Raw genomic sequence first — 8,384 nt, forward strand, 5'->3', positions numbered from 1 at the left:
GCTCTTCCATAATTCTATTTCTCGACAGCCAACAGCACCCAGCACATCCAAAATTCTGCACCATCTCAAGAAATCAAACGCTCCCTTAAAATCGATAAACATTCCCAACACATACTTGCAGGCAGATCCCTCCACAACATCCATCACTTTCAACCATGCATCCTCTGTACCTCTACCAACCGTGAAACCATATTGGCAATCACTCATAGACCCTTCCAACCCTCCAAGAAGCCTATTCACCATAATCCTTTCCATGACTTTACCAAACACACTCAACAAGCATATAGGTCTATATGATCTTATCTCAGCCCTGTCTTTGTCCGGAGACTTCAACAGAACCACAACATTCGCTTTCTTCCATTCCCTGGGGAAGGTTCCCTCCAACACACACTGCTCATACATACGATGCATCAGATCCGGCCTTAAAGCCCAGACACGCTTAACAATGTCACCTTTTATTCCATCTAATCCCGGAGCCTTCTTACCATTAATTCTTTTGACCGCAACCTCAACCTCTTCCTCGGTTACCGGTTCCATTCTCGCCCCCCCCACCAGTCTCACCTCATCCCTTACCTTTTCGTCTGGGGGAAAGAATTCATTCAACAAAGCACTTGCCGTATCCTCCCACCCAACCGTCATTTCCCCATTATCTTTCCTAACAGCTCCCATACAGATTCTACCCTTCCTACCCCTAATAATTTTATAAATAATTTTATAAGTGGGTAGGGACAGCGGGAATCTCGTTAATCCATTCATGCGCGTCACTAATTAGATGACGAGGCATTTGGCTACCATAAGAGAGTCATAGTTACTCCCGCCGTTTACCCGCGCTTGCTTGAATTTCTTCACGTTGACATTCAGAGCACTGGGCAGAAATCACATTGCGTCAACACCCGCAGGGGCCATCGCAATGCTTTGTTTTAATTAGACAGTCGGATTCCCCCGGTCCGTGCCAGTTCTGAGCTGACCGTTGAATGGCGGCCGAAGAGGACTTCCGGACGCCCTGACGGGCGCACCCGGAGCCTCGCAGCAAGACGGTTCCGCGGGAGGCCAAAAGGCACGGGACCGAACTCGGATTCGACATTGACCGCCGAAACGGAACAACGCTTCACCTCGCACAGGCCCGGCACGTCAGCCGCGACCCGCTTCCTCGCCAAGCCCGACACGCCCCGATCCTCAGAGCCAATCCTTATCCCGAAGTTACGGATCCAATTTGCCGACTTCCCTTACCTACATTATTCTATCGACTAGAGGCTCTTCACCTTGGAGACCTGCTGCGGATATGGGTACGAACCGGCGCGACGCCTCGACGTGGCCCTCTCCCGGATTTTCAAGGTCCGAGGGGAAGATCCGGACACCGCCGCAACTGCGGTGCTCTTCGCGTTCCAAACCATATCTCCCTGCTAGAGGATTCCATGGAACTCGAACGCTCATGCAGAAAAGAAAACTCTTCCCGGATCTCCCGACGGCGTCTCCGGGTCCTTTTGGGTTGCCCCGACGAACTCTCTTGCGAGGGCCCGAATTATTAACGGTTCCGCTGCCGGGTTCCGGAATAGGAACCGGATTCCCTTTCGCCCAATGGGTGTGTGCTCGCTTCGTACGTTTACGTTCGAATTAAAAACGAACCAACGACATATCTACACCACATCAACATCGGCTTTCGCCTAGGGCTTAGGATCGACTGACTCGTGTGCAACGGCTGTTCACACGAAACCCTTCTCCACGTCAGTCCTCCAGGGCCTCGCTGGAGTATTTGCTACTACCACCAAGATCTGCACCGACGGCGGCTCCAGACGGCCTCACGGCCAGTCCTTCTGCGCTCACCGCCGCGACCCTCCTACTCGTCAGGGCTTCATGGCCGGTTAATTAAATAACCGACCGCACATGCCGCTGACGGCCGAGTATAAGCACGACGCTTCAGCGCCATCCATTTTCAGGGCTAGTAACTTCGGCAGGTGAGTTGTTACACACTCCTTGGCGGATTCCGACTTCCATGGCCACCGTCCTGATGTCTTAAGTTACCAACGCCTTTCATGGTATCCCATAAGCGTCGATTTAGGCGCTTTAACTCGGCGTTTGGTTCATCCCACAGCGCCAGTTCTGCTTACCAAAAATGGCCCACTTGGCACTCTGATTCGAGTCTCGCGGCTTCATATAAAGTTCGAGCAAGCCGGAGATCTCACCCATTTAAAGTTTGAGAATAGGTTGAGGCCGTTTCGACCCCAATGCCTCTAATCATTCGCTTTACCGGATGAAACTCGTAAGCGACGAGCGCCAGCTATCCTGAGGGAAACTTCGGAGGGAACCAGCTACTAGATGGTTCGATTAGTCTTTCGCCCCTATACCCAGTTCCGACGATCGATTTGCACGTCAGAATCGCTACGGACCTCCATCAGGGTTTCCCCTGACTTCGTCCTGACCAGGCATAGTTCACCATCTTTCGGGTCCCAGCGTGTACGCTCTTGGTGCGCCTCTTCTCGCAATGAGAATGAGACGCCCCGGGAGTGCGGGGCGACAGCCGTAACGGCCGCCCATCTTCCCTTAGTCCGTGCAAGACGAACTTTCACTTTCATTGCGCCTTTAGGTTTAGTCATGTCCCAATGACTCGCGCACATGCTAGACTCCTTGGTCCGTGTTTCAAGACGGGTCCTGAAAGTACCCAAAGCTATAGCGTCGCAGATCGGCGTTTCAACCGAGTCTGTCCGAGAACTCATTGGCGAACAGCCATTCGTAGACAGAACCGACACCAGGTGCGATTACCGTCATAAACGAACGCGCTTGCCAATGGTCGGACGCTAACTGTGTAGCGGCCCGGCGCCATATGCATACCTTCGAGCGAGTCGACCGGGAAACACCGCGGGTTCGTCCGAAACGGCGAACCGTTCGAACGGGCTCCACCGCGGGCCTTAGATCGACACCCAAAGGATCGCGACGTCCTACTGGGGGAGAAGTGCACGCGTTCGACTTCGGTTCGCATAAACAAAAGGCGCGAACGACGCGTACGCCGTTCGTCGCACGATCATTTAGCGCCGCTATCGAGTCACGCTGAATCTCCCCTTTCGACCTTTCGGGTTTCTCAGGTTTACCCCTGAACGGTTTCACGTACTATTGAACTCTCTCTTCAAAGTTCTTTTCAACTTTCCCTCACGGTACTTGTTCGCTATCGGTCTCGTGGTCATATTTAGCCTTAGATGGAGTTTACCACCCACTTAGGGCTGCACTCTCAAGCAACCCGACTCTGAGGAGAGATCCTCCCGTTATCGGCAACGGTCACTACGGGCCTGGCACCCTCTATGGGCTGTGGCCCCGTTCAAGATGGACTTGGACGCGTCGCACAATCTCGGGATGACGGATCCTCCCTAACACCACATTTCCCGGCGTCCGGTTTCGGCCGCGGGATTCAGTGCTGGGCTTTTTCCTGTTCGCTCGCCGCTACTAAGGAAATCCTAGTTAGTTTCTTTTCCTCCGCTTAATAATATGCTTAAATTCAGCGGGTAGTCTCACCTGCTCTGAGGTCGCAAATATAAATTTGCCTTTATTTTGTCAGACGATAATTACACGTATTCCGTTTATATGGCTGCCTCCAAACAATTTCAAACATCGATCTGACGTCGTTGCGAGAATGTTGTTGTTGTTAATTATAGTGCATAAAATATGCATATAAACAACTTTAACGTCTCGGACACGACGATCGCTTCGTTCGAAATTTAAGCGTTGTGGCTGCTTTTTAATATCGGACGTGCTACGTCTAAACCAACTTGTACCAACAAACTAATAAGAATGTCAGCCGCTATTGCGTTTTAGGATGCCGCGTTATTTTTTATATTGTTTTTATTGTTGTCTACGTTGCATAATATTTTATTATGACAACCGACAATCAATTAACAATTATAGTAACGCGTCATATTTGCACCCAACACGCTCCGACGTAATTGTCTACACAACATTGTGCGCTGTGTTTAAGACAAAAACCGAGCAGTCTTTGAAATTGACACGACCCTCAGCCAGGAGTGGTCCGGGAACAGTATATCCGAGGACCGCAATGTGCGTTCGAAATGTCGATGTTCATGTGTCCTGCAGTTCACAAGTTGACGCGCAATTAGCTGCGTTCTTCATCGACCCACGAGCCAAGTGATCCACCGTTCAGGGTAATCTTTTCAAACAAATTTAAAATATTATTACATAACGCACCGTTCCACATCGAAATCGTTTCATCATCACACAACAACAAAAATAACTACTTAAGGTTATTACAATTGTGATGTATATGTGAGAAACGGACCAATCGAAAGAAACGTTCGGCGTTATATTTTATAATATTTTATTTAATTAAAGTGGCATTTGTTTCTACTTATCGAAAAGAGTATGCAGTTATAGTTTAAGTTTACATAAAGAATAACCCGATGATATTAACGTTTTATAAATACGTATATATATCTATTAGGTTTTTTTTCTCTATCAACTTTGTCTATAAAACTCTGCTCCTTTTGCGATAAGCATTATGTATATTTATTAAATAGAAAATATGTCGAAAAACCAGACGTTTTCTTCAAACAAACGCCACAGCTACAAACTTAATCACAACAATATTTACCAAACAATACAATTGTAGGGTGTTTTGTGTGATACGTCGTTTGGTGGGCATTCTAAGAACGTCCGTCGACATAAAAACGAATCAAAAGAAAAGCACAGGCAGTGCAAAACGTTCCTTCGTCAGTCGGGCGTATATCATTTAAAACCCACAGAATCTAAAAAAGTTAATAAACTTTTTTATTTAGATTCCTACGGTTCGTCGCGTCGTTAAAGTAAATTATTACTTCGACGCATGCGGAACCCAGGTACCCGAAAACCGTAAGCCTAAGCGTTTTTTTCCAAACATCACTCACTATCGATAAAGTAAATTGATTTTATGTATTTATAAATGTGCGTTTGTATGTATAGTAGTATAGTAGTAGTATATTTTGTTATTGGTTGTTTCGAGCTTTTTATTGTTATAAAACGTTTTTGTAGTCTTGTACATAAAGTACAGACGAATAGACAGCCCCTTTTATTTATTAATAAACTCCAACCATTTACAAATTAAATTACAACTACAACATCTCTTTTACACATTAATTATACACCATCTTTATTTTCTTTTTTCCGAAGCGAATACGATGAAGAAAATACGCAAAGACTGGCTTACAAAACCGTAAGCCTAAGCGTTTATTTTTCAAACATCACTCACCATCGGTAAAGTAAAATGATGGTATGTATAAATGTGTATTTGTATGTACAGTAGCGTAATAATTTTGTTGTTGGTTGTTTCGAGTTTATTTATTATTATGGTTTGTATGTATAAAGTTTTAGTCTTGTACATAAAGTACAGACGAATAGACAGCCCCTTTTATTTATTAATAAACTCCAACCATTTACAAATTAAATTACAACTACAACATCTCTTTTACACATTAATTATACACCATCTTTATTTTCTTTTTTCCGAAGCGAATACGATGAAGAAAATACGCAAAGACTGGCTTACAAAACCGTAAGCCTAAGCGTTTATTTTTCAAACATCACTCACCATCGGTTAAGTAAAATGATGGTATGTATAAATGTGTATTTGTATGTACAGTAGCGTATTAATTTTGTTGTTGGTTGTTTCGAGTTTATTTATTATTATGGTTTGTATGTATAAAGTTTTAGTCGTGTACATAAAGTACGATCGTATTGGCAGACACCATTATTATTCATTCATTCATTCTTGTTTGTTATTATAAATAACTCCAACCATATACAAATACTACAACAACAACAACAACATCTCTTGCACATTAATTATACACCACCACTGTGTATTAGTACTTTTTTTCGAAGCGAATACGATGATGGAAATACGCTAAGACCGGCACTGCGAAAGCAATAATAAAACGTTAGCACATAACCATCTTTCGACAATATTGATTCGTGTTAATGTTCGAAAAAATTCTTTGAAAACGTCGTTTACGGCACGTTTACAATCGATTTATAAAATAAATCGAAAAACGTAACAACAGATCCGCTTAATGCAAGACGACCCGTTGTTGCTTTTCCGTTCGACGCATAATAAAGAATTTTGTATGAGAATTGATCATCATACGAATAGTGTATGTATGTGTGTTTTTTGTTGATCAGCACAGACAAAATGTGTGTGTATGTGTGACAACTAAACAACAACATTTACACGTTAATGATCCTTCCGCAGGTTCACCTACGGAAACCTTGTTACGACTTTTACTTCCTCTAAATGATCAAGTTTGGTCATCTTCCCAGCAACATCGGCAACGTCGAAACGCCACCGCGCACCGGTCCGAAGACCTCACTAAATCATTCAATCGGTAGTAGCGACGGGCGGTGTGTACAAAGGGCAGGGACGTAATCAACGCGAGCTTATGACTCGCGCTTACTGGGAATTCCTCGTTCATGGGGAACAATTGCAAGCCCCAATCCCTAGCACGAAGGAGGTTCAGCGGGTTACCCGGACCGCTCGGTCAGGGAGGACACGCTGATTCCTTCAGTGTAGCGCGCGTGCGGCCCAGAACATCTAAGGGCATCACAGACCTGTTATTGCTCAATCTCGTGCGGCTAGAAGCCGCCTGTCCCTCTAAGAAGAATTGTTTGTACGCCGACAGTAAAAACCGCACATAGAGACCGGGCGAACCCGGCTCCAGCCGGCATTTGGGATGTCGAAATACGCCTATTTAGCAGGCTAGAGTCTCGTTCGTTATCGGAATTAACCAGACAAATCGCTCCACCAACTAAGAACGGCCATGCACCACCACCCACCGAATCAAGAAAGAGCTCTCAATCTGTCAATCCTTCCGGTGTCCGGGCCTGGTGAGGTTTCCCGTGTTGAGTCAAATTAAGCCGCAGGCTCCACTCCTGGTGGTGCCCTTCCGTCAATTCCTTTAAGTTTCAGCTTTGCAACCATACTTCCCCCGGAACCCAAAAGCTTTGGTTTCCCGGAAGCTGCCCGCCGAGTCATCGGAGGAACGTCGGCGGATCGCTAGCTGGCATCGTTTATGGTTAGAACTAGGGCGGTATCTGATCGCCTTCGAACCTCTAACTTTCGTTCTTGATCAATGAAAGCGTTTTTGGCAAATGCTTTCGCTTCTGTCCGTCTTGCGACGATCCAAGAATTTCACCTCTAACGTCGCAATACGAATGCCCCCATCCGTTCCTATTAATCATTACCTCGGGGTTCCGAAAACCAACAAAATAGAACCGAGGTCCTATTCCATTATTCCATGCACACAGTATTCAGGCGAAGTTTTAGCCTGCTTTAAGCACTCTAATTTGTTCAAAGTAAACGTGCCGGCCCACCTCGACACTCAATGAAGAGCACCGCGGCGGGATTGAGTTGGGCCGCCCTCTCGAGCTAAGCCCACCGGCAGGACGTCCCGCGAAACGCCAGTTAACACCGCGAACGATGAACCGGCGGCGCGGGACACAAATTCGACTACGAGCTTTTTAACCGCAACAACTTTAATATACGCTATTGGAGCTGGAATTACCGCGGCTGCTGGCACCAGACTTGCCCTCCAATTGATCCTCGTTAAAGGGTTTAGAGTGTACTCATTCCGATTACGGGGCCTCGGATGAGTCCCGTATCGTTATTTTTCGTCACTACCTCCCCGTGCCGGGAGTGGGTAATTTGCGCGCCTGCTGCCTTCCTTGGATGTGGTAGCCGTTTCTCAGGCTCCCTCTCCGGAATCGAACCCTGATTCCCCGTTACCCGTTACAACCATGGTAGGCGCAGAACCTACCATCGACAGTTGATAAGGCAGACATTTGAAAGATGCGTCGCCGGTGCGAGACCGTGCGATCAGCGTAAAGTTATTCAGATTCACCAAGTTGTACGATGACGGCGAAACCGCCACCGATTGGTTTTGATCTAATAAAAGCGCTCCTTCCGTCTCCGGTCGGAGCTCTGTTTGCATGTATTAGCTCTAGAATTACCACAGTTATCCAAGTAAATGTGGGTACGATCTAAGGAACCATAACTGATTTAATGAGCCTTTCGCGGTTTCACCTTAATTTGGCTTGTACTGAGACATGCATGGCTTAATCTTTGAGACAAGCATATGACTACTGGCAGGATCAACCAGGGAACTGTGTTTTTGTGTTTTTTGAGACAGACGAGAGAATAAAATACTCATCATCATCGTTTATAAAGATGAAGAATATGCGCGTTTGTGCGAAACAATCTAACATATAAGAAAGTAACGCCACGCTGTTTCTTCTTTTCTTCGTACGATATAGAGATAAATGTATCGTCATCATCGTCGTCGTAGTCGTTAAACACCACAACACATATATCGGTCAATAAAGGCATAATAATAATATTTATAATATTATTTTTT

General features: G+C 45.8%; 2 non-coding genes and 1 pseudogene across 2 annotated transcripts; all 3 read right to left on the reverse strand.

Annotated features, from left to right (window-relative positions):
* Positions 1-3,518, reverse strand: part of LOC135267734 (large subunit ribosomal RNA) — a 6,611-nt pseudogene extending 3,093 nt beyond the window's left edge.
* A 476-nt stretch (positions 3,519-3,994) lies between these two features.
* On the reverse strand, positions 3,995-4,151 carry LOC135267736 (5.8S ribosomal RNA). The gene has a single exon (XR_010336114.1). It is a non-coding gene; the product is annotated as a 5.8S ribosomal RNA (ribosomal RNA).
* A 2,058-nt stretch (positions 4,152-6,209) lies between these two features.
* LOC135267732 (small subunit ribosomal RNA) lies at positions 6,210-8,132 on the reverse strand. The gene has a single exon (XR_010336111.1). It is a non-coding gene; the product is annotated as a small subunit ribosomal RNA (ribosomal RNA).
* Positions 8,133-8,384: the final 252 nt, after the last annotated feature.

Source organism: Tribolium castaneum, unplaced genomic scaffold, assembly GCF_031307605.1.
Source record: "Tribolium castaneum strain GA2 unplaced genomic scaffold, icTriCast1.1 ptg000084l, whole genome shotgun sequence".
Classification (NCBI taxonomy): Eukaryota; Metazoa; Arthropoda; class Insecta; order Coleoptera; family Tenebrionidae; genus Tribolium; species Tribolium castaneum.